This window comes from Pristiophorus japonicus, chromosome 26, assembly GCF_044704955.1.
Source record: "Pristiophorus japonicus isolate sPriJap1 chromosome 26, sPriJap1.hap1, whole genome shotgun sequence".
Classification (NCBI taxonomy): domain Eukaryota; kingdom Metazoa; phylum Chordata; class Chondrichthyes; family Pristiophoridae; genus Pristiophorus; species Pristiophorus japonicus.
In genome coordinates, this window is record NC_092002.1 from 24,298,185 (window position 1) to 24,325,876 (window position 27,692).

Consider the following 27,692-nt stretch of genomic DNA (forward strand, 5'->3'; position numbering starts at 1 on the left):
TTGATTGCACTATTCCTATCTAGATGTCCCGCTATTTCTTCCTTAATAGTCTCAAGCATTTTCCCCACTACAGATGTTAAACTAACCAGCCTATAGTTACCTGCCTTTTGCCTGCCCCCTTTTTTAAACAGAGGCGTTACATTAGCTGATTTCCAATCCGCTGGTACCTCCCCAGAGTCCAGAGAATTTTGGTAGGTTATAACGAATGCATCTGCTATAACTTCCGCCATCTCTTTTAATACCCTGGGATGCATTTCATCAGGACCAGGGGACTTGTCTACCTTCAGTCCCATTAGCCTGTCCAGCACTACCCCACTAGTGATAGTGATTGTCTCAAGGTCCTCCCTTCCCACATGCCTGTGGCCTGCAAATTTTGGCATGGTTTTTGTGTCTTCCACTGTGAAGACCGAAGCAAAATAATTGTTTAAGGTCTCAGCCATTTCCACATTTCCCATTATTAAATCCCCCTTTTCATCTAAGGGAACAACATTTACTTTAGTCACACTTTTCCGTTTTATATATCTAAAAGCTTTTACTATCTGTTTTTATGTTTTGCGCAAGTTTACCTTCGTAATCTATCTTCCCTTTCTTTATTGCTTTTTTAGTCATTCTTTGCTGTTGCTTAAAATTTTCCCAATCCTCTAGTTTCTCACTAACCTTGGCCACCTTATACCCATTGGTCTTTGATTTGATACTTTCCTTTATTTCCTTGGTTATCCACGGCTGGTTATCCCTTCCCTTGCCGCCCTTCTTTTTCACTGGAATATATATTTGTTGAGCACTATGAAAGAGCTCCTTAAAAGTCCTCCACTGTTCCTCAATTGTGCCACCGTTTAGTCCTTGTTTCCAGTCTACTTTAGCCAACTCTGCCCTCATCCCACTGTAGTCCCCTTTGTTTAAGCATAGTACTCTCGTTTCTGACACAATTTCCTCATCCTCAATCTGTATTACAAATTCAACCATATTGTGATCACTCATTCCAAGAGGATCTTTTACGAGGAGATCGTTTATTATTCCTGTCTCATTACACAGGACCAGATCTAAGATAGCTTGCTCCCTTGTAGGTTCTGTTACATACTGTTCTAAGAAACAATCCCGAATGCATTCTATGAATTCCTCCTCTAGGCTATTACTCATTATGGACTGACTTGCCCCCGTGTCCAGCTCCATAGACACTGGAATGCCATTCAGTTCAACTTTCAACATTATTGGTGGGCATTTCGTCGTGAACGTGTGTACCCGTACACCTCTGCCTCCTCCGTATGAGTTTCCAATTCCGTCTGATTCACTATAGATCGATCTTCCTCTGCCACGTGTTGGTTTGTCGGGTTTGCAGCTCACCTGCACATTCGTTGGAGGTGTTCCATTGTTCTGCAGCCATTGCACACATAGTGCTTGAAGCAGCATTGATGGGGCTGATGATCACCTCCGCAGCGCCAACAGGATGTTAACTGCCTTGCGCTAACACATGATGGTGGACTCTGGGTCAATTGAGATTGGGCCACAGCAGCTGGCGTGGATGTTCTGCCCTGTACATTTCTGCTCAAAACCGACGTTACTTTATGCACAGTACTGGCCGAAACATTTTTGTTCTGCGAGATCTGTTTGGTGTTGTCGCTGGTCGATATAAATGCCTGGGCTATCGTTATGGCTTTACTCAGATTCAGAGTTTCAACAGTCAACAGTTTGCGAAGGTTTGTCTCATTTCCGATGCCAAGTACAAAAAAGTCTCTGAGCATTTATTCTTGGAATCCCTCAAACTCACAATGTCCTGCAAGGCGCCTTAGTTCGACGACATAGCTCGCCACTTCCTGGCCCTCTGATCGTTGACACGTGTAGAACTGATATCTCACCATCAAAATGCTTTCCTTAGGATTTAGGTGCTCCCGGACCAGCGTACACAATTCTTCATAGATTTCTCTGTTGGTTTTGCCGGGGCCAGAAGGTTCTCAGGCCGTGGGGCACCAACCAGCTAAAGTAAGGCGAGGACTGCTGGATCCAGGAGGTAAGTGCCGTTCCATTGTCTCTGCCTCACCTCCGACCGCCCCCAAGATCTCCAATTCCCCCCAAGACATACGATCCCTCGCCTGCAAGGACTCTGATCCCTCCCCCCGCCCCCGAGGCATCCGATTGCCTTCCCAGGCTCCTCACTCCAGCTCCGATGGTCCTCCGATCCTTCCACCCCAACGACCTCCCCTCCCACACTCATGCCCCAGTGCTCCGGTCCTGATCCTTCTCCCCCCCACCCCCCCCCCCACCGCCCAGCCCGATGCTCTGGCCCTGATCCTACCCCGCCCCCCCCAGCCCGATGCTCCGGCCCCAATCCTTCCACATCCTCCTCCTTTTGGCTGTTTTTGATGTGAATTCCTCAACTCAATCATTTCCCAACACAATACGAACAAATCTCTCTCAATAATTTCCTTCTGATGGTCCCTAATACATGTTGAGGTATCACATCGCCTTGGCTGCTTTTGTTCTGACATCTTGCACGTGATCTGTCAGCAAGGCGATAATCTGGTCACAAATCTGAGCTACAGTCTGTGATCTGTAGTAATCCGGTGGTGCATTGTACATGAGAAAACCGAGGAATGTCAGTGCGTTCCCTCTGACCTCAGGGAGCACATTCCTGAAGAAGGTGGCACAGCTCCTTATGTACAAACTGATCTGGTCGGGGAAGTGTTTGTCAATGTGCCTGGAGATGTTGCTTAAATAGTTCTCATAATCCAGGGTGGTCTCCTCCAAGGTAAGCTCTTGAAACATCTTGGATGTGTTTTCTGACTCCATTACTGGACCGTAGGAATCCTATTGGATCCCAGTCTCTGTGGTTTTAAATACAGAATGAAGCCCATCAGGGGACAGATCCAAAAGCAAATATTGCTTCAAAAGATGCTGTAGAGAGGCCATTGTCTCGGTGTGAAGCTTCTGTCTCTCAGCTATATCCATGTTTGTACTTTGGTCGGCAGTGCTGGTCTCCCAATCTGGCAAACTGAAGACACTATTTAAGCAGATGCTGATCAGCTCACTCTCACTGTTCAATGAAGGCTCCAGTTTTATGAGGGCTGCACAGGTGTCCATGGCAGACTTTTGAACCAAAGTGGTCATTGTCTCAGTTGGCTCAGCTGTGATCAGCTCCTGCATGCAGGTCATCAATTCTGCCTTTCTGGTCAAAGTGTAGGGGGGCATGTTCTTCACTTGGTTCAATAGCTTAGGCCAAGAGTGTCAGTGTTTTTGGCCAAACTCAGCTTGAGTGTCAAGTCCTTCACCTTAGATTTCAGCCCAAAAATCTTTGTGTTGAAAAGGCACAGCACGTTGTGCAGAATGTCGGTCTCGATTCTGGGCAGAATGAGGTCCCGAGGACAGCGTGACATAATCTGCCCATAGCATAAAATGAGCGTGCTTTTCACTTTCATTATGTGATTGTCACCCTGGTATTTAATAAGGTGGAAGAAACTTGATATCCACGAACTATTGAACTCCATGAAACCCTTCAGTGTTGTGAGCGTGGTGTCTAAGTGGGTTACAGCACAGTCACCAATTCCAGCAGCTACCCTGTCTCGCTCTAAATCTTCATTGTGGTGAACACTCTGAAGCATCTGATGAAGATTTTTCTGACAATGTCTTTGTCTTGGGTCAGTCGGAACACTCTCCCTAAACACTTGTACAGAAAACCCCTCTCTGTTGGATACAGGTGATAGGTGTGAATGCTGCTGGCCATTTCTTCAATGAGCTGGGCGATCCACACCTTATCCGCGATTGCCTCCAGAGTTTGGGACAAAACCCCCAACAGTTTCTCTTCCCACTCATTCTAGAGATTGGACTTCTGTGAATTCTGCTCGAGGAAGTTACATAAAATTGGGAATTCCTTGTCCCATACTCTCACTGTTGCTGGGTGGATGTCCATTGCCAGGAAATATAGCAAGCTGAGAGCAGGAATATCTCTGCCTGTTCCATGATACAGAGAAGACGACACAATCAATAGCCACATCAGCAGTGTAGGAGGCTCGGGAAGATTTGGATAGTCCTCGTAATTAAGAACAAATTGTGTATCGCTGGCCATCAGTCTCTTTATTCCAATGCAACATGAGGAACCGCAGATTATTGTAAAGGCATGAATGTACTTTTCTGTGATCACAAACTCCAGTAGGTAGGACCAGAGGACATCACCAATCGGTAATGTTCTCGCCATCAATTTCAGCAACCCTTTGCACAATCTCCTTAAATCCTTATCCGTAACTGTTATATATGTACACCTTGTTGGCGCTGCGGGGGTGATCATCGTTTCCATTCATGCCAATTCAAAGAGTACGTTTGCAAGGGCTGTGGAACAATGGGACACCTCCAATGAGTGTGCAGTCGAGCTCCAAAGCCTGTTAAACCTACAAACCATCATGTTGCAGAGGAGGACAGATCCACGGAGGATCACGACGAATCAGAGCGAGGAGGCAGAGGTACATGGGGTACACATTCACCACGAATTGTCCCCCGATAATGTTGAATGTTGAACTAAATGGACTCCAGGTGTCAATGGAGCTGGACACAGGTGCGAGCCAGTCCATCATGGGCAAACAGACTTTCGAAAGGTTGTGGTGCAACAAGGTCTCAAGGCCAGTCTTAACTCCAGTTCGCACGAAACTAAGAATTACACAAAAGAACAGATTCCTGTAATCTGCAGTGCTACCGTAAAGGTCTCCTATGATGGAGCGGTGCACAAGCTACCACTCTGGGTGGTACCGGGCGATGGTCCCACACTGCTCGGCAGAAGCTGGCTGGGAAAGATACGCTGGAACTGGGACGACATCCGAGCGCTATCACCGCTGACGACACTTCGTGTGCCTAGGTCTTAAACAAATTTCCTTCGCTGTTCGAAGCCGGCATCGGGAAATTCCAAAGAGCAAAAGTGCAGATCCACCTAATTCCGTGGGGCGCGACCCATCCATCACAAGGCGAGAGCAATACCATACATGATGAGAGAAAGGGTAGAGATCGAGCTAGACCGGCTACAAAGAGAGGGCATCATTTCCCCGATCGAGTTCAATGAGTGGGCTAGTCCTATCGTCCCAGTCCTCAAGGGAGACGGCACCGTCAGAATCTGTGGCGATTACAAAGTAACTATCAATCGTTTCTCCCTGCAGGACCAATACCCGCTACCAAAGGCCGACAACCTCTTTGCAACGCTGGTGGGAGGAAAGACGTTCACGAAGCTGGATCTGACTTCAACCTACATGACGCAGGAATTGGAGGAATGATCGAAGGCCTTCACCTGCATCAACACGCACAAAGGTCTTTTTGTTTATAACCGATGCCTGTTTGGAATCCGATCAGTGGCGGCGATATTCCAGAGAAACATGGAAAGCTTACTGAAGTCGGTCCCACACACCGTGGTCTTCCAGGACGACATCTTGGTCACAGTCGAGCATCTGCAGAACCTGGAGGAGGTTCTTAGTCGATTCAACTGGGTGGGGCTCAGGTTAAAACACTCAGTGCATTTTCCTGGTGCCTGAAGTGGAGTTCCTGGGAAAGAGGATTGTGGCGGATGGCATCAGGCCCACAAACGCGAAGACGGAGGCAATCGAGAACGCACCGAGGCCACAGACCGTGACGGAGCTGCGGTCGTTTCCAGGACTCCTGAACTACTTTGGTAATTTCTTACCAGGTCTCAGCACACTGTTAGAACCACTGCATGTCTTACTACATAAAGGGGGCGAATGGATTTGGGGCAAAAGCCAAGAAAATGCCTTTGTAAAAGTGAGAAAATTGTTACGCTCAAACAAATTGCTTGTGTTGTATGATCCATGTAAATGTTTGGTACCAGCATGTGATGCGTCGTCATATGGCGTCAGGTGTGTATTGCAACAAGCTAATGATTTCGGGAAACTGAAACCGGTTGTTTATGCATCCAGGAGTCTGTCTAAGGCTGAGAGAGCCTACAGCATGATTGAAAAAGAAGTGTTAGCGTGTGTCTGTGGGGTAAAGAAAATGCATCAATACCTGTTTGGGCTAAAATTCGAATTGGAAACTGACCATAAGCCACTTATATCCCTGTTTTCCGAGTAAAAGGGATAAATACCAACACATCGGCCTGCATCCAGAGATGGGCGCTCACGTTGTCCGCATACAACTACGCCATCCGCCACATGCCAGGCACAGAAAACTGCACCGATGCTCTCAGCAGGCTGCCATTGCCCACCACGGGGGTGGAAATGGCGCAGCCCGCAGATTTAGCCATGGTTATGGAAGCATTTGAGAGTGAGCAATCACCCATCACTGCCCGGCAGATCAAAACCTGGACAAGCCAGGACCCCTTATTATCTCTAGTCAAAAGCTGTGTGCTTCACGGGAGCTGGTCCAGTCTCCCAGTGGAAATGCAGGAAGAGATAAAGGCGTTCCAGCGACGCAAAGATGAAATGTCTATACAGGCAGGCTGCCTTCTGTGGGGCAATCGCGTAGTAGTTCCCAAGAAGGGCAGAGACACCTTCATCAATGACCTCCACAGTACCCACCCAGGCATCGTAATAATGAAAGCGATAGCCAGATCCCACGTGTGGTGGCCTGGTATCGATGCGGACTTAGAGTCCTGCGTTCACAGATGTAATACATGCTTTCAGTTAAACAATGTACCCAGGGAGGCGCCGCTAAGTTTATGGTCTTGGCCCTCCAAAGCATGGTCTAGGGTACACGTCGACTATGCAGGCCCGTTCTTGGGTAAAATGTTTCTTGTGGTTGTAGACGCGTACTCCAAGTGGCTTGAATGTGAGAGAATGTCGGCTAGCACGTCCACTGCCACCACTGAAAGCCTGCGGGCCATGTTTGCCACACACGGCTTACCCGATGTCCTGGTGAGCGACAATGGGCTGTGTTTTACCAGTGCTGAGTTCAAAGAATTCATGACCTGTAACGGGATCAAACATGTCACATCTGCCCCTTTTAAACCAGCGTCCAATGGTCAGGCAGCGAGAGCAGTGCAAACCATCAAGCAAGGCTTGAAGAGGGTAACTGAAGGCTCACTGCAGACTCGCCTATCCCGAGTCCTGCTTAGCTACCGCACGAGACCACACTCACTCACTGGGATCCCACCTGCTGAACTGCTCATGAAAAGAGCATTTAAGACAAGGCTCCTGTTAGTTCACCCTGATTTACATGAACAGGTGGAGAGCAGGCGGCTCCAACAAAGTGCATACCATGATAGCGCAAATGTGTCACGCGAGATTGAAATCAATGATCCTGTATTTGTATTAAATTATGGACAAGGTCCCAAGTGGCTTCCCGGCACTGTCGTGGCCAAAGAGGGGAGCAGGGTGTTTCGGGTCAAACTTTCAAATGGACTCATTCACCGGAAACACTTGGACCAAATCAAACTCAGATTCACGGACTATCCTGAGCAACCCACCTTGGACCCTACCTTTTTTGATCCCCCAACACACACACCAGTGGCAACCGGCACCATGGTTGACCACGAAGCAGAACCCATCATCCACAGCAGCCCTGCAGGGCCCAACACACCAGGCAGCCCAGCAAGGCCAGCTGCACAGCAGCCCAGCGAGGGCCCAACAAATGATTCAACAACACCAGCTTTCACACCGAGACAATCAACCAGGGCAAGAAGGGCCCCAGATCGACTCACATTGTAAATAGTTGACTTTTGGGGTGAATGTTGTTATATATGTGGACTTGTATTTCCTCTGTACAGCCACCAGAGGGCTCATTCCCCGGAGTCCCAAGGGATCCCGTAATCTCTTGGGAGCACAGGTATTTAAGGAGGCTTTACAGGTTCGAGAGGCACTCTGGAGACCTGCAATAAAAGACTAAGGACACACTTTACTTTGAGCTCACAACATTCAGTCTGACTCTTTCTCCACACACAACAGTAACCACGGCCGCCATTACGTTGCAGAGCTCCTCTTCACTTTCAGTATTCCCCGTTCTCCTCGGTGGGCAGAGCACACTGTTGGATGCTAAATTCCACAAGCTACTTTCCTCCCTCTAGATCCAAATAATTGTGAATGGCCATAGTGTATATCACTTGGGCAACTATTCCCTTCACTCTGTTACTCTCAGATGAAAATGTTGGTTGTACGCTAGTCAGAATCTGATTTTTCTGACTCTCCATGTTTGAATGGACAGTATCGAGAAGGTACTTCAGCACGGCCAGTGCCCCAAGTTGAACTTGGTCATTATCAACTGCCAGTTGCATCTGAAGGAACTTTAGTATCTGGCTTCTCAAAGCCGGAGCTAGAACTCTGAAGCAGCAAAGGATTTCCTTTAGCAGTTTCTCAGAAAGAGGGTTGCTGGTTGTTCCATCACAATACAGATCTGCTTCTGTAAACTGATCAGCAGACTCTGCAGTTGTGTCACTAGTACGTCACTGTCCCTCTCTATGGCAGTGTGCAGTGCACTGTGCAGACACTGAGTGACACAAAGATCGGGAGAGGTTTCCTTGTACATGGAGAGAATGGTTGGAATTAAGTTGGGGAGATTCTTGTGCATTTTGTTATCAGGTAGTAGGTGGATTATCCGGGCTACTGCTTTTATTACTGCTGTGCTCACCTTGGGCTCTTTCATGGGCAGCTATCAATTCAAAAGCAGATCATAAGCCGCAGAAATCTCATAGAAGAGCAACTCCTTCTTCAGTTTAGCTGTTGGGTTCACCTCTGTGTTGGACAGGTACATTAGAATGCTCTCGCTAAAAAGACTCCATGCAGTATAGAGAGTCCATTTCATTTCCCCATCGGTTATGCTATTAAACATGGGGAGCATGTTTTTCAAGACAGGCTTGAGCCGAGTTACTGTGCAATGCACGTTTGCTCTACACAGCCTTGCCAGTGTCAGCACCACGTATAAATGTTCTTTGGTCCATGACCCAATGCACACTGATTCTATGTGCTTGAAAATTTCAATGGGAAACCCGGCACCCAGACTAACCAGGAGGCAACTTGCCGCTTCCTGATGTTCAACATTCTCTGATCTGGTCACGTCCATCAAAGCCAAGTTGGTCAGTTTTTTAGCCAGCTGTACGTGTAAGTGTTGACGGTTAACCTTTATCACCAACGTCATAGCCGTTAGTAAGGTCGAACGTTGTACCGCTGGCAACTTGTTTTTGCTCAGATATTTATGACAGTACGTAAGGACGTATTTATGATTGATCCTTCCTAGTTCTTGCAGCGACTCAGTTTATCTAATTTGCACAAATTCATCTTCATCAGAAAACAAATTAATAATCATGGCCATCGAACGTTTTATTCTGTTTGTCACCATTTTGCTGGAATTCAAACAATTCTGTTGTTTCAGACAATGTGTCCTAGTGATGAACACACGTGTAACAAACCTCTGCTTTTACTCACGGATTATCAGAGTATTGCTGATGTTACATTGTTGATTTGATATTTCGATGTTTATTTGTCTCCCTAACATGGGCTCTTTCTCTCCTGTGAATGGATCTTCTCACACACAGAGATGTCCGTCCTATGCAGACTTTTCTTTGTAGATTCCAAATTCGATGGTCTTGAACTAGTTTAATGCTTTAAAGCGTTTGATTGATTGATTGTTTTAAAAAAATGTCTTTTGAAAACTCGCTCCCTCCTTCTCCTCGTGGTCAAACACACAGTTTAATTGCTGGATGACCAAGCAGCCGACCGCTTTATGTGAAAAAGGCGGTGTCATTTCACAAAATTCATTGTGACGTCTTGTGACTTGAGCTGTCACATGACTTGCCAGGTGATGACTTCACTGGTGAGGGTGACCTCACAATTGATTGCGTCGTGTATCTATGGGTTGATAAACTGCCTTTAAAATTATTTTTCAGAAAGCTAATGATAAATAATGGGTGCAAAAGCCAGTTTAAAAAATACTCTGTTTTTCTATTGTTCCTACCAAAGTGGATTACTTCAGTTCTCCACATTATAGGCTCAATTTTCCTCCGTTATTTGTGCCACTTTTTTTGGCCTAAATTTTTTTTTAAATCCCAGTTTCCCCAAAGTTTGTGCATCAGTGTAACTCAGTTAGTTGCAATTTTTTTCGGTTAGTTGTTTTTGCGTCACAGGGGACAGGAACTGATGTCTGCACCAGTTTTTCACAATTATGCATCAAAACATTGGCGCAGAAAGACGCCATTGTTTATATGCAAAGTTTTGGAGGGAGTCAAGAACACATTAAATATGCAGCATGAAGCTAATTTTTTCCAACTGAAAACACAAAATGGAAGTGTCATACAATTCTTTAATTTTGGATTTTTAAAAAAAGTGCCATGTCACCACCGATCATTTCCAAAGCGGGCTTGAAGGCCGGAGCGTTGGCCGGCAGAATCGGTCCCTCGCCAGGACACGGGCTCGGCTTCAAAAGAAGCCTGGGGGGTGGGGTTATGGAAGCTGAACTGAAGGGATGAGAACCCTTACACTATGCAGCAAGCAGCATCAAATGAAGCACCTAATCTAAGCAAGCCTATTGCACATGCTCAGACCAGGGTGTGATCCATACTAAGGCGTCAACCTTGGGGAGAGAGACAACAATGAAGCTTGTCCTGCTGTTTTGAGCTTCTTGAAAAGGTTCTATTTAATCATGGGGGAAATACTGACAATGCCATACCTTGTGCAAGCCTTCTGCATGATGGTGCTGCAGAGGAGACAATTGATTCGACGTCATCACATGAGGAGCCTCAGAGCACATAGGATGACGTCGGGTATATTGAGACGGGTATTCATACCTGCACCTCAGTGATGCAGACTGTGTCAGAAGGCTGCGTTTCCGCAAATAAGTTGTAAGTGAGATCTGTGAGTTGGTGAAAGCAGACCTGCAACCTAAGAGCATCAGAAGAACTGCTTTGTCAGTTGAAGTGAAGGTTACAGCTGCACTTTCATTCTATGCCTCCGGATTGTTTCCAGCTACAACGGAGGATGTGTGCTCCATCTCTCAACATGTAACACATGTCTGTATTCGCCAGGTGACGGCTGCATGTATGCACATAGGAATGACTTCATAAAGTTCCCCATAACCGCCCAAACAGTGCGTGAAAGGGCTGTGGGCTTCTCCAGGGATTGCTGGCTTGTCAAAGGTACAGGGCTGCATTCATTGTACCCACATCGCCTTGAGCACCATTGGAGGATTCCGAGAGGTACAGGAACAGAAAAGGCTTCCACTCCGTTAATGTGCAACTCTTGTGTGACGACATGCATCACATCATGTCCGTCAATGCAAGATACTCTGGAGGCACCCATGATGCATTAAACCTACACGAGAGCACCATATCTGCCATGTTTCAGCAGCAGCCAGAAGGGCAGAACTGGCTACTAGGAGACAAAGGATATGGCCTCGCCACCTGGCTCATGACATCCCTACGTGTAACCCAGACGGAAGCTGACTGGGAATAAAGCATGTCTCACATTGTGATGCACAGCATCATTGAGAGGACCATAGGCATATTGAGCAGCATTTCCGATGCCTGGACCATTCCAGAGGCTACTTGCTGTACTCTTCTGAGATATTCGGTCAGTTCACTGTTGTGTGCTGTATGCTGCATAACTTAGCCATCATGAGGCAGCAGCAGCTGGTAGTAGAAGACCCACCTGTGGTGAGAGAGGCTGATGATGAGGAGGAGAACGAGTACGGGTTGGGGGTAATATATTAGCGTGGATAGAGAATTGGCTAACTAACAGAAAACAGAGAGTCGGGATAAATGGGTCATTTTCCGGTTGGCAAACAGTGACTAGTAAGGTGCCGCAGGGATCAGTGCTGGGTCCTCAACTATTTACAATCTATGTTAATGACTTGGATGAAGGGACCAAGTGTAATGTAGCCAAGTTTGCTGATGATACAAAGATGGGTGGGAAATTGTGAGGAGGACACACAAAATCTGCAAAGGGATATAGACAGGCTAAGAGAGTGGGCAAACATTTGGCAGATGGAGTATAATGTGGGAAACTATGAGGTCATGCACTTTGGCAGAAATAATAGAAAAGCAAATTATAATTTAAATGGAGATAAATTGCAAAGTGCTGCAGTACAGAAAGACCTGGGGGTCCTTGTGCATGAAACACAAAATGTTAGTATGCAGGTACAGCAAGTGATCAGGAAGGCCCAGGGAATCTTGGCCTTTATTGCAAAGGGGATGGAATATAAAAGCAGAGAAGTCCTGCTGCAACTGTATAGGGTATTGATGAGGCCACACCTGGAGTACTGCGTATAGTTTTGGTCTCCGTATTTAAGGAAGGATATACTTGCATTGGAGGCTGTTCAGAGAAGGTTCACTAGGTTGATTCTGGAGATGAGGGGCTTGACTTATGAGGAAAGGTTGAGTAGGTTGGGCCTATTGGAGTTCAGAATAATAAGAGGTAATCTTATTGAAGCTTATAAGATAATGAGGGGGCTCGACAAGGTAGGTGCAGAGAGGATATTTCCACTCATAGGGTTTAATTAGGAGGGGGAAAGTAGAGTATGAGAGGAAGCTTGCAGGGAACATAAAAACTGACTGCAAAAGCTTCTATAGATATGTGAAGAGACAAAGATTAGTGAAGACCAATGTAGGTCCTTTGCAGTCAGAATCAGGTTTCATAATGGGGAACAAAGAAATAGCAAACCAATTGAACAAATACTTTGGATCTATCTTCACTAAGGAAGACACAAATAACCTTCCGGAAATACTAGGGATTCGAGGATCTAGCGAAAAGGAGGAACTGAAGGAAATCCTTATTAGTCAGGAAATTGTGTTAGGGGAATTGATGGGATTGAAGGCCGATAAATCTCCAGGGCCTGATATGCTGCATCCCAGAGTACTTAAGGAAGTGGCCCTAGAAATAATGGATGCATTGGTGATAATTTTCCAACATTCTATTGACTCTGGATCAGTTCCTATGGAGTGGAGGGTAGCTAATGTAACACCACTTTTTAAAAAGGGAGGAAGAGAGAAAACAGGGAATTATAGACCGGTTAGTCTGACATCGGTGGTGGGGAAAATGTTGGAATCAATTATTAAAGATGAAATAGCAGTGCATTTGGAAAGCAGTGACAGGATCGGTCCAAGTCAACATGGATTTATGAAAGGGAAATCTCCTAGAATTTTTTGAGGATGTAACGAGTAGAGTGGACAAGGGAGAACCAGTGGATGTGGTGTATTTGGACCTTCAAAAGGCTTTTGACAAGGTCCCACACAAGAGATTAGTGTGCAAAATTAAAGCACATGGTATTGGGGGTAATGTACTGACTTGGATAGAGAACTGGTTGGCAGACAGGAGGCAGAGAGTGGGAATAAACGGGTCCTTTTCAGAATGGCAGCCAGTGACCAGTGGGGTGCCGCAGGGTTCAGTGCTGGGACCCCAGCTATTTACAATATACATCAATGATTTAGATGAAGGAATTGAATGTAATATCTCCAAGTTTGCAGATGACACAAGCTGGCTGGCGGTGTGAGCTGTGAGGAGGATGCTAAGAGGCTGCAGGGTGACTTGGACAGGTTAGGTGATTGGGCAAATGCATGGTAGATGAAGTATAATGTGGATAAATGTGAGGTTATCCACTTTGGTGGTAAAAACAGGAAGATAGAATATTATCTGAATGGTGACAGATTAGGAAAAGGGGAGGTGCAACGAGACCTGGGTGTCATGGTACATCAGTCATTGAAAGTTGGCATGCAGGTACAGCAGGTGGTGAAGAAGGCAAATGGCATATTGGCCTTCATAGCTAGAGGATTTGTGTATAGGAGGTCTTACTGCAGTTGTACAGGGCCTTGGTGAGGCCTTACTTGGAATATTGTGTTCAGTTTTGGTCTCCTAGTCTGAGGAAGGATGTTCTTGCTATTGAGGGAGTGCAGCGAAGGTTCACCAGATTGATTCCCGGGATGGCAGGACTGACATATGAGGAAAGACTGGATCGACTAGGCTTGTATCCACTGAAGTTTAGAAGAATGAGAGGGGATCTCATAGAAACATATAAAATTCTGACGGGATTGGACAGGTTAGAGGCAGGAAGAATGTTCCCATTGCTGGGGAGTTCCAGAACCAGGGGTCTAAGAATAAGGGGTAGGCCATTTAGGACCAAGATGAGGAGCAACTTCTTCACTCAGAGAGTTGTTAACCTGTGGAATTCTTTACTGCAGAAAGTTGTTGAGATCAGTTCGTTAGATATATTCAAAAGGGAGTTAGATATGGCCCTTACGGCCAAACGCAATAAGGGATATGGAGAGAAAGCAGGAAAGGGGTACTGAGGTTGAATGATCAGCCATGATCTTATTGAATGGTGGTGCAGGCTCGAAGGGCCGAATGGCCTACCCCTGCACCTAATTTCTATGTTTCTAAAGCTAAGGGACATAGTCTTAGAATAAGGGGCTGCCCAGTTAAAACTGAGATGAGGAGAAATTTCTTCTCTGAGGATTGTAAATCTGTGGAATTCTCTGTCCTAGAGAGCTGTGGAGGCTGGGTCATTGAATATATTTAAGGTGGAGATTGACAGATTTTTGAGCGACAAGGGAATAAAGGGTTATGGGGAGAGGGCAGGGAAGTGGAGCTGAGTCCATGATCAGATCAGCCATGATCTTATTGAATGGCGGAGCAGGCTCGGGGGGCCGAATGGCCGACTCCTGCTCCTACCTGAACCCAGAGCATGACGGCGGAGGAGGGCGGGCCGTTGTGCCCCTTTAACGATTGCTCGAGCCTTGTGCCTGCAGCTCATCCGTGAACGCTTTACTGGTGCCGGAGGGCTCACCGATAACTATTCCAAATAGATGCTGTTTACTGTTAATGGGACAAATAATGGAAATTATTCTTCTTTACTTCAAAAAGTTGTGTTAACAGTGGAACAAATAACAGAAATGATTCAAATATATTTTATTCAAAAGTTTAACAAACACTTGTTTGCACTTAACTTAACTTTAATAAAAATATTCTGGTAGCAAACTTTAAAGTTTTCAGTTAAGATCACTTACAAACTTTTAAACTTGTAAATTTACATAACTTACAAAAAATTTTAACGAGAACAATTACAATAGTAACAATAATAATAACAACAACAGCAAAGAAAGGCTGCACCCATCTCTCCTCCACCTTATTCTAAGACCGCCCGCTGCGCTTGGTCTTGGTGACTTCACCCCTGCCCGCAGGCTATGGCACAGTGTTTCTCGGGTTGGTACCAAGCTTATTCTTCAAACATCTCGGATAATGGGGGTGGGTCGGGGGAGGGGGCAGGCAGCTGGTAATGTGGAAGGCCCAGCTTGGGCCTCTTCAGAGGCTGGTCTGGGGATTGGGTGGGAGTGGCAGTTGATTCCATCAATGGCTGCGGGGTCTGGGCGTGTTCCCTTATTGCAACTGCTAACTGACATTCCTTCCCTCGTGCACCAACATTGTATCAGCTGTCTGAGACATTTCCTCCCTCACATTCCCGGACAGTGTTCCCATTTCTCATGTAAGTGTTGTTACTTCTCCTGACAGTCCTGATACCTCATCACCCACCCCACTGATGGTGTCCAGGAGAATTCGGGTAAGGTCAATGCTCTCCACACCCATCATTTGAACCACATCTGTTAGATCCTGCACCTCAGGAGGGTGCTGTCGAGCTCTCATACCCTCCTTACCCTGGGTGTGGCTCACACCCCAACCCTGGGACCCGCAGCCTCAGACAGTGGGGCCCTGGGTGTGCCCTCGCTGCACCCCACTAGGATCCCCAGCCTCGGATTGTGGGAAACCATGGAATGTCCTAACACTCCTACCACTCAGGAAACGGGCTGGTACCTCAATGGACGGCACCTGCACCTCCTCCAGAGTGAGTACAACAGTGGGGGCTTCATCAATCCCCTCACCTTCCCTCTCACCCCCATGCTCTTGGTCTGGAAGGTGGGATTGGAAGGTGTTCTCTTCAGGCTCATCCGCGTCTGAATAATCTTCTGCATCGGCAGGGTTGGCCTCAAGTTCTGAAAAATATAACAGAAATGGTTAGCAGCAGAGGCGGGGGCAGGGTGGGTGGTATGAGTAGGCTCACACAGTGCAGGCAGAAGGCTGATTTGAAGGACCACGCCGAATGATAGCACATTGCCTCAACCGAAGCGAAGCTGATGGAGACATCCCCATGAACCGAAGCCTGGCTAGCCCCCGCAGTACTTAACATTTAGCAAAAGCCAGACTGTGGAATTTGTAGGACTTACCCTCTCCCTCGAGTGTGGGCCCAGCTTGTGCAGTGGTGTTTGATTTTCTCCAGGCAGGACCCAGCAAAGCAGCGACCCTCTCTTCAAAGGGTGTCAGTGGGTGCAGATTTGCTGGGCCTCTTCCTGTTCGAGTTCTTTCCCTTTTGTTCTGTGCCACCTTCCTCTGCAAAGATGAAAATATAATTTTTTTAGAGAGGGAGTCTTTCTGCTGGGTGGGACATACACAGATGGTCACATTTACAATTGCAATTCCAGTGAATAAATGAAAATATTACTTACACGAACTACTTGATCAAGGTCCTGCCATTTCTTTTTGCACTGGCCTCCAGACCTCTGGGTGGTCACCATTGTGCAGTTATCTTCTGAAAGTTGGTTCCAGCATTTCTTCATTTTGATGAAACCTTTATGTGACTTCTGCTGGTGTCCAGCTCATGCCATCTGGCCTCAATCACAATAACTAGTGCCTCCACTTTGTCCTGTGAGAAATTCTTGGTCCTTGCACCGTGTTGCACCTTGTATTGCAGCTCCGATTTTTCCAATGAGAATTAAACTTCTCACAACTGGCTCTTTAAAAGTGGCTGAATGCAGACCGAGAGCTGTACTGGGCATGTGCGCCCATAGCAATCACGTTAAAAACATCCTTTTTTTTTCGTGCATGCGCAGAAGTGGGGTGGCATCATTTTTTTGGGCACAGACATTAGTCTCCACACCGAAGCGACAGGACAGGCTGTGTGGCACCAAATTCAAAAAGTAGAACGGGGAAACTTGCTATTATATTTTTGGAGTTGTCAGGGCCAAAAATAACGGGCGTAACTCTGGCAATACGCCAAAACATGGCACTGGGGAAAATTCAGCCATATGATATAGATTGTAAATAGCTGAAGCCAAAGCACTGATCCTTGCAGCACCCCAGCAGTTATAGCCTGCCAAAGCCTTATTCTGAGACAGTGACCCCTGGTTCTAGACTCCCCAGCTGAGGAAACATCCTCCCTGCATCTACCCTGTCTATCCCTGTAAGAATTTTGTATGTTTCAATGAGATCACCTCTCATTCTTCTAAACTCTAGAGAATATAGGCCTAGTCTACTCAATCTCTCCTCATAGGACAATTCCCCCATCCCAGGAATCAGTCTGGTGAACCTTCGTTGCACTCACTCTATGGCAAGTATATCCTTCCTTAGGTAAGGAAACCCAAACTGTGCACAATACTCCAGGTGTGGTCTCACCAGGGCCCGATATAATTGCAGAAAGCCGTCTTTACTCTTGTACTCAAATCCTCTTGTAATAAAGGCCAACATACCATTCGCTTTCTTAATCACTTGCTGTACCCACATGTTAACTTTCAGTGATTGGTGTACAAGGACACCCAGGTCCCTCTGAACACCAACATTTCCCAATCTCTCACCATTTAAAAATACTCTGCTTTTCTATGTTTCCGACCAAAGTGGATAACTTCACATTTCCCCACATTATATTCCATTTGCCATGTTCTTGCCCACTCACTCAGCCTGTCTAAAGCCCCTTGACGTCTCTTTGCATCCTCCTCACAACTTACATTCCCACCTAGCTTTGTATCATCAGTAAACTTGGATATATTACATTTGGTCCCCTCATCCAAATCATTGATATAGATTGTGAATAGCTGGGGCCCAAGCACTGATCCTTGAAGTACCCCACTAGTTACAGACTGCCAACTCGAAAATGACCCGTTTATTCCTACTCTCTGTTTTCTGTCCGTTGACCAATTCATAATCTATGCTGGTATATTACCCCAATCCCATGAGCCCTAATTTTGTTTAATCACCTCTTGTTCAATAACCTTATCGAATGCCTTCTGAAAATCCAAATACACCACACTCATTGGTTTCCCCTTATCTATTCTGCTAGTTACAACCTCAAAAAACTCTTAACATGATTTCCCTTTTCATAAATCCATGTTGACTGTGCCCAATCCTATTATTATTTTATAACAGTGCCCTGTTACCACTGTTTAATAATAAATTCTAACATTTTCCCTGCTATTGATGTCAGGCTAACTGGTCTGTAGTTCCCCGTTCTCTCTCTCACTCCTTTCTTCAATAGCAGGGTTACATTCGCTACCTTCCAATCCATGGGACCTGAGGATCCTGCAGTGCCCCCTTGCTGAAAACAAATTGTGGGAAGTAAACGGGCCGGGAACGCCAACAATCAGGCCTGTGAGCCAGCTTCCATTTCTCCCTCTTTATACAGTGAAAAACTTGCATTTATATAGCGCCTTTCACAGCCTCAAGCTGTCCAAAGTGACTTTCAGCCAATGAAGCACATTTGGAAGTGTTGTCACTGTTGTAATGTCGGAAAATCGACAATCAAGTCTGCACAGCAAGCTCCCACTAACAGCACTGCGATAACGACCACATCATGTTTTTTTCTTCAGTGATGGTGCTTTAGAACAAATAAGACCATAAGAACATAAGAATTAGGAACAGGAGTAGGCCATCTAGCCCCTCGAGCCTGCTCCGCTATTCAACAAGATCATGGCTGATCTGGCCGTGGACTCAGCTCCACTTACCCGCCCGCTCCCCGTAACCCTTAATTCCCTTATTGGTTAAAAATCTATCCATCTGTGATTTGAATACGTTCAATGAGCTAGCCTCAACTGCTTCCTTGGGCAGAGAATTCCACAGATTCACAACCCTCTGGGAGAAGAAATTCCTTCTCAACTCGGTTTTAAATTGGCTCCCCCGTATTTTGAGGCTGTGCTCCCTAGTTCTAGTCTCCCCGACCAGTGGAAACAACCTCTCTGCCTCTATCTTGTCTATCCCTTTCATTATTTTAAATGTTTCTATAAGATCACCCCTCATCCTTCTGAACTCCAACGAGTAAAGACCCAGTCTACTCAATCTATCATCATAAGGTAACCCCCTCATCTCTGGAATCAGCCTAGTGAATCGTCTCTGTATCCCCTCCAAAGCTACTATATCCTTCCTTAAGTAAGGTGACCAAAACTGCACGCAGTACTCCAGGTGCAGCCTCACCAATACCCTGTACAGTTGCAGCAGGACCTCCCTGCTTTTGTACTCCATCCCTCGCGCAATGAAGGCCAACATTCCATTCGCCTTCCTGATTACCTGCTGCACCTGCAAACTAACTTTTTGGGATTCATGCACAAGGACCGCCAGGTCCCTCTGCACCGCAGCATGTTGTAATTTCTCCCCATTCAAATAATAATCCCTTTTACTGGGTTTTTTTCCAAGGTGGATGACCTCACATTTTCCGACATTGTATTCCATCTGCCAAACCTTAGCCCATTCGCTTAACCTATCTAAATCTTTTTGCAGCCTCTCTGTGTCCTCTACACAATCCGCTTTCCCACTAATCTTTGTGTCATCTGCAAATTTTGTTACACTACACTCTGTCCCCTCTTCCAGGTCATCTATGTATATTGTAAACAGTTGTGGTCCCAGCACCGATCCCTGTGGCACACCACTAACCACCGATTTCCAACCCGAAAAGGACCCATTTATCCCAACTCTCTGCTTTCTGTTAGCCAGCCAATTTTCGATCCATGCTAATACATTTCCTCTGACTCCGCGTACCTTTATCTTCTGCAGTAACCTTTTATGTGGCACCGTATCGAATGCCTTTTGGAAATCTAAATACACCACATCCATCGGTACACCTCTATCCACCATGCTCGTTATATCCTCAAAGAATTCCAGTAAATTAGTTAAACATGATTTCCCCTTCATGAATCCATGTTGCGTCTGCTTGATTGCACTATTCCTATCTAGATGTCCCGCTATTTCTTCCTTAATGATAGCTTCAAGCATTTTCCCCACGACAGATGTTAAACCAATTGGCCTATAGTTACCTGCCTTTTGTTTGCCCCCTTTTTTAAACAGAGGCGTTACATTAGTTGCTTTCCAATCCTCTGGTACCTCCCCAGAGTCCAGAGAATTTTGGTAGATTATAACAAATGCATCTGCTATAACTTCCGCCATCTCTTTTAATACCCTGGGATGCATTTCATCAGGACCAGGGGACTTGTCTACCTTGAGTCACATTAGCCTGTCCAGCACTACCTCCCTAATGATAGTGATTGTCTCAAGGTCCTCCCTTGAGGCGGCAAATGCATGGCAGATGAAGTATAATGTGGATAAATGTGAGGTTATCCACTTTGGTCGTAAAAACAAAGAGACAGACTATTATCTGAATGGTGACAGATTAGGAAAAGGGGAGGTGCAATGAGACCTGGGTGTCATGGTATATCAGTCATTGAAGGTTGGCATGCAGGTGGTGAAGAAAGCAAATGGCATGTTGGCCTTCATAGGGAGGGGATTTGAGTACAGGGGCAGGGAGGTGTTGCTACAGTTGTACAGGGCCTTGGTGAGGCCACACCTGGAGTATTGTGTACAGTTTTGGTCTCCTAACTTGAGGAAGGACATTCTTGCTATTGAGGGAGTGCAGCGAAGGTTCACCAGACTGATTCCCGGGATGGCGGGACTGACATATCAAGAAAGACTGGATCAACTGGGCTTGTATTAACTGGAGTTCAGAAGAATGAGAGGGGATCTCATAGAAACGTTTAAAATTCTGACTGGTTTAGACAGGTTCAATGCAGGAAGAATGTTCCCAATGTTGGGGAAGTCCAGAACCAGGGGTCACTGTCTAAGGATAAGGGGTAAGCCATTTAGGACCGAGATGAGGAGAAACTTCTTCACCCAGAGAGTGGTGAACCTGTGGAATTCTCTACCACAGAAAGTTGTTGAGGCCAATTCACTAAATATATTCAAAAAGGAGCTAGATATAGTCCTTACTACTAGGGGGATCAAGGGGTATCCCATTATTAAATCCCCCTTCTCATCTTCTAAGGGACCAACATTTACTTCAGTCACTCTTTTCCGTTTTATATATCGGTAAAAGCTTTTACTATCTGTTTTTATGTTTTGCGCAAGTTTACCTTCGTAATCTATCTTTCCTTTCTTTATTGCTTTCTTAGTTATTCTTTGCTGTCGTTTAAAATTTTCCCAATCTTCTAGTTTCCCACTAACCTTGGCCACCTTATACGCATTGGTTTTTAATTTGATACTCTCCTTTATTTCCTTGGTTATCCACGGCTGGTCATCCCTTCTCTTACCGCCCTTCTTTTTCACTGGAATATATTTTTGTTGAGCACTATGAAAGAGCTCCTTAAAAGTCCTCCACTGTTCCTCAATTGTGCCACCGTTTAGTCTGTTCCCAGTCTACTTTTGCTAACTCTGCCCTCATCCCACTGTAGTCCCCTTTGTTTAAGCATAGTACGCTCGTTTGAGACACTACTTCCTCACCCTCAATCTGTATTACAAATTCAACCATACTGTGATCACTCATTCCGAGAGGATCTTTTACTAGGAGATCGTTTATTATTCCTGTCTCATTACGCAGGATCAGATCTAAGATAGCTTGCTCCCTTGTAGGTTCTGTAACATACTGTTCTAAGAAACAATCCCGTATGTATTCTATGAATTCCTCCTCCAGACTACCCCGTGCGATTTGATTTGACCAATCGATATGTAGGTTAAAATCCCCCATGATTACTGCTGTTCCTTTTTCACATGCCTCTAAGATTCCCTTGATTATTGTCCGCCCCACCATGAAGTTATTATTTGGGGGCCTATAAACTACGCCCACCAGTGACTTTTTCCCCTTGCTATCTCTAATCTCCACCCACAATGATTCAACATTTTGTTCATTAGAGCCAATATCATCTCTCACAACTGCCCTGATATCATTCTTTATTAACAGAGCTACCCCACCTCCTTTTCCTTCTTGTCTATCCTTCCGAATTGTCAGATACCCCTGTATGTTTAATTCCCAGTCTTGGCCACCCTGCAACCACGTTTCTGTAATGGCCACCAAATCATACCCATTTGTAATGATTTGTGCCGTCAACACATTTACTTTATTTCGAATGCTGCATGCGTTTAGGTAGAGTGTTTTAATACTAGTTTTTAAACCATGATTTTTAGTTTTGACCCCTCCTGCAGCCCCTTTATATTCATACATATTGTCCCTTCCTATCACCTTGTGGTTTACACTTACCCCAGTGCTACTCTGCTCTGTTGCCTCCTGCCTTTTGCATTCTTTCTTGGGGTCGTGTTCATCTGCGCTCTCACCCACTCTAACTCACTCAGAGCCCTCGCCTGGGTTCCGAATACTCCTCGCATTGAGGCACCGAGCTTTCAGGCTTGCCTTTTTATTACACTTTGACCCTTTAGAATTTTGCTGTAGATTGGCCCTTTTTGTTTTTTGCCTTGGGTTTCTCTGCCCTCCACTTTTCCTCATCTCCTTTCTGTCTTTTGCTTCTGTCTCCATTTTGTTTCCCTCTGTCTCCCTGCATTGGTTCCCATCCCCCTGCCATATTAGTTTAACTCCTCCCCAACAGCACTAGCAAACACTGCCCCTCGGACATTGGTTCCGGTCCTGCCCAGGTGCAGACCGTCCGGTTTGTACGGGTCCCACCTCCCCCAGAACCGGTTCCAATGCCCCAGGAATTAGAATCCCTCCCTGCTGCACCACTGCTCAAGTCACGTATTCATCTGCGCTATCCTGCGATTCCTACTCTGACTAGCACGTGGCACTGGTAGCAATCCCGAGATTACTACTTTTGAGGTCCTACTTTTTAATTTAGCTCCTAGCTCCTTAAATTCGTCTCGTAGGACCTCATCCCTTTTTTTACCTATGTCGTTGGTACCAATGTGCACCACGACAACTGGCTGTTCTCCCTCCCTTTTCAGAATGTCCTGCACCCGCTCCGAGACATCCTTGACCCCTGAACCAAGGAGGCAACATACCATCCTGGAGTCTCGGTTGCGGCCACAGAAACGCCTATCTATTCCCCTTACTATTGAATCCCCTATCACTATCGCTCTCCCACTCTTTTTCCTGCCCTCCTGTGCAACAGAGCCAGCCACGGTGCCATGAACTTGACTGCTGCTGCCCTCCCCTGATGAGTCATCCCCCTCAACAGTACTCAAAGCAGTGTATCTGTTTTACAGGGGGATGACTGCAGGGGACCCCTGCACTACCTTCCTTGCACTGCTCTTCCTGCTGATCTTCCATTCCCTATCTGGCTGTGGACCCTTCACCTGCGGTAAGACCAACTCGCTACACGTGCTACTCACGTCATTCTCAGCATCGTGGATGCTCCAGAGTGAATCCACCCTCAGCTCCAAATCCACAATGTGGTCCGTCAGGAGCTGGAGGTGGATACACTTCCCGCACACGTAGTCGTCAGGGACACCGGAAGTGTCCCCGAGTCCCCACATGGTACAGGAGGAGCATATCACGTGACCGAGCTCTCCTGCCATGACTTAACCCTTAGATACCCTTAAATTGGCGACAACAATGTTAACAGGTTACTTACTGATATAAAAAAGAAAAAGACAACAATGTTAATGGCTTACTTACTGCTGCGAAAAAGAAAAGCTACTTGCCAATCACTTACCCCTTTGGCTGTGACGTCACCTTTTGATTCCTTTCTACTTCTTTTTTGCTTTTTCTCCCAGCTGGAGCTGTACAAGCTGGGCCTTTATAGGCCTCACCCCACACCCCGGCCTCGCGCTGCTCGAACTTCCGCTCCTCCTCCGACGCTGGGCCTTTATAGGCCTCACCCCACACCCCGGCCTCGCGCTGCTCGAACTTCCGCTCCTCCTCCGACGTTGGGCCTTTATAGGCCTCACCCCACACCCCGGCCTCGCGCTGCTCGAACTTCCGCTCCTCCTCCGACGCTGGGCCTTTATAGGCCTCACCACGCACCCCGGACTCGCGCTGCTCGAACAATATTGTCCAGGACACCAGCGAGAACTCACCTGCCTTCTTTTAAATAGTGCCGTGGGGTCTCTTACTTCCCCTTGAGAGGACGGTTCAAGTGGAGTCTGAACTCGCGACCTTCCCACTCAGTGAATAGGAACCCATTTGAAGGTTAATGGAGTGAGTGAGTGAGTGAGTCTTCACAGGAGGAATACACCAAAAGTCACCTTCTGGAGCAGAATGATAAAAGCTACCGCAGGCCATTCGGCCCATCGTGCCTGCTGCTAGCTCTTTAACTGGAGCGACCTATCCCAGTCCCCTTTCCCCGTCTTGGCTCTGGATCCCGCAGGGTCCTAGTGCTGGTGTTGTGCGATGTCTCCGGCAGCATTGAGCCTCATCAGGGGCTGGGTGATTGGGCGAGCAAGCCTGCAGCGGCCAATCCTGGGGCACGGAAATCCACAGCGAGAGGTCAATAACGATGGCAATCAGGCCCCACACCGAATATCACATCCTTCTGTCGATCCATGCCCAGCTGTATAAACCCTGCCTGGATATCTGAGGACCGGAAATCCAAGTTTCCTGAAATTCAGCCCCACTGGAAAGCTGGTGCTCCCACACCTCTTTGGGGCCATTAGCGCTGACATTTATTCGTGGTTGGGCCACCCCATATTCAGCTCCATAAGTGAACAAATGGGTTCCAGCACTAATGAACCCTCCCAAGGTGGATATTTCAGCGGTGTGGCTGTCTTAATTTGAGCGTTATCACCACTGAGAAATTCAGCATGCAGGTAAGGGTTTCTAACAGGCCAACTGTTTGCAGCAAGGCCCTGAAGGGGGAAGGAGTTTGGGAGGATGGTTGGTGTTGGAGCTGCAAGGAAAGCCAACAGCTTCACTGATAGGGAGCTGGAGACACTGATGGACGGTGTGGAGGACTGGAGAAGAATAGTTTCCTGATGTGGGGAGACCTGGCAGACTGCCAGTACATAATGCATGGAGGGAGGTTGCAGGGGAGGTGTCGGGCCCCTCCATATATGTGAGGACGCACCCTCCCAGGAGGATGCTGGCCAATCTGCACCCGACCCTTCCAGGGTGGCGATGGGTCGACACCTCCTAGCTCCTCCTCCTCCTCAGCTGGTACTGCTGGCTCAACCTCATGATGGCCAGGTTGGGCAGCATGCAGCAGACCATGACGATGACAGAGACCTGTTGAGGGGAGTACTGCAAGGTAAACCGGAGCGTCCAGGCACCGGAACCTGTTTGTAAGGATGCCTATGTACTGCTCGATGATGCCCCCAGTGGCACAATGAGCGTCATTGTATGCACGCTCTGGCGCTGCCCTGGGGTTCTGCAGAGTAGTGAGCAGCCAGGTGGACATGGTCTCACCTTTGTCCCCAAGCAGCCGACCACAATCCTGATTCGGGCCGGTGGAGACGGCACACTGGTTTGGTGCAGAATGAACGAATCATGGCTGCTGCCTCCCTTGCCCGCTGCCTCTCTGCACGGTGCTGATGGCGATGCCTTCTCCTGCGTGCCGTCCTGTGTCTGACCAGGTGTACCAGATGTTGCCCTCCCAACAGTCCTCCCATCCTCAGGGTGAACCCTGCCAAACAGGTCTCTGCAGCCCACAGGCCTCCACTCAAGAGTCAGACCTGAAAGTTGTACAAAAGTACATGCAAACTTCTGAGCCGCACTCAGCAGGGTGAATGGAGCCAAAACGCTGAATAAAACTATATGAAAAGGTAAATACAGTGGATGATGTACTCTGAAATAAAAACACTAAAATTAATAAAAGGACTTCCCTACCAAAGGGAGAACACTCCAGCCGTGTCCCGTTCGAACACCGACTCGTGTACCTGGCGGGGGCACTGTTGGGAAAATCCCTGTCCTTTCTGTTTTCCAGCGTCCCGCACACTGCAGAGCTCACCGCTGTAACGTCTCCTTCACCACTCCAATCCCCCCCCGAGCTGAATATGGCTCGAGGAGGGAAAACTATCTTTTCGATCAGCCGCGCAAATCCCGCGGTAGTCGGCCCTTCAGTGACGATGAATTTCAGCGCCCTGATCTCCATATAATAAAACAGATATAGAGGCACTGAAGAACATAAGGTCATAAGAACATTAAAAAATAGCAGCAGGAGTCGGCCATACGGCCCCTCGAGCCTGCTCCGCCATTCAATAAGATCATGGCTGATCTGATCTTGGCCTCAACTCCACTTCCCGCCCGCTCCCCATAACCCTTGACTCCCGTTTAGTTCAAGAAATTGTCTGTTATGTTCAGAATAACTCCACAAGACTGTGTATTGTAAGCTCAAACTCTTATGACCTTGGTCTTTTTATTTTAACTCGAGTGAGGAGGCAGCGTGGTAGACTGCCTTTGAACCTGCTTGCCCAGGGTGTGCAGGTGACCCTTAGGTCTCCCACAGGTGCGACCCCTGGTGGCAAGTCTTACCCATTGGTAATGTTTACATACATAACATCATTCCCCCCCATAGTCTTAGATACAAGTTATTTACAAGTTGAGGTGATCCGGGGCTCTGCGTTCCCGGGTTGATCGCCTGAGTTGAAGTCCTGACATGGGTGAGTCAGTTGGATTATTGCTGTACTGCGGTGTGGCTGGTCTGATCGGACTGTCGGGCCTGGTAGATTCATCCTCGTGGTTGACCGCAAGGTCGATTGCTGCTTGGGTGTATCATTGATGGTAATGTCCTCTTCAAACTGTTCTTGGTTGTCAGTGAACCGCAGTTTGGTCTGATCCAAGTGCTTTCTGCATGTTTGTCCATTCAGAAGTTTGACAACAAACACTCTATTCCCCTTCTTGGCTAACACAGCGCCAGCAACCCATTTGGGACCATGTCCATAATTAAGAACAAGGTCATTATCCTCAATGTCACGTGATACAGCCGTGCGATCATGGTACACATTATGCCGGTGACGCCGGGTTTCTACGTGATCATTGAGAGCCGGGTGGACTAAGGAGAGCCTGGTTTTGAGTGCTCTCTTCATTAACAATTCTGTAGGGGGATCCCCGATAAGCGAGTGGGGTCACGTGCGGTAGCTGAGCAGAATCCGAGATAACCAGGTCTGCAGAGAACCGTCCGTCACGCGTTTCAAGCTTTGCTTGATGGTTTGGACTGCCCAGTCCACTTGACCATTGGATGCGGGCTTAAACGGCGCAGACCTGACATGCGTGATGCCATTGCGGGTCATGAACACGTTGAATTCCGAGCTGGTGAAACACGGTCCATTGTCACTAACAAGGACATCGGGCAAACCATGGGTGGTGAACATGGCCTGGAGGCTTTCAATGGTGGCAGTGGACGTACATGACGACATTATTATCCATTTAGAGTAAGCGTCCACTGCTACTCGGAACATCTTTCCTAGAAAGGGGCCAGCGAAATTTACTTGGACCTGGATCACGGTTTGGAGGGCCATGACCACAGGCTCAATGGGGCCTCCCTTGGTGCATTGCTCAACTGTGAGCAAGTGTTACATTGGTGTACGCATGACTCCAATTCCGAGTCAATGCCGGGCCTCCAAACGTGTGACCTGGTAATAGCCTTCATCATGACTATGCCTGGGTGGGTACTGTGAAGGTCACATATAAACATTTCCCTGCAAAGTTACATGTTGGTGATTCCTTAATATCAAAGGGTATAATGACACTTAACTTCAATCAAATAAAATGTAACTGTCACTAAGGTGATGCCCACCATTGATGTATCACCTGCACACCCAGCAGTGTGTCAGCCTTGTAAATAACACTAACGTTCTTTCAGGCAAAACGATTATTGATGAGCTCCTGAC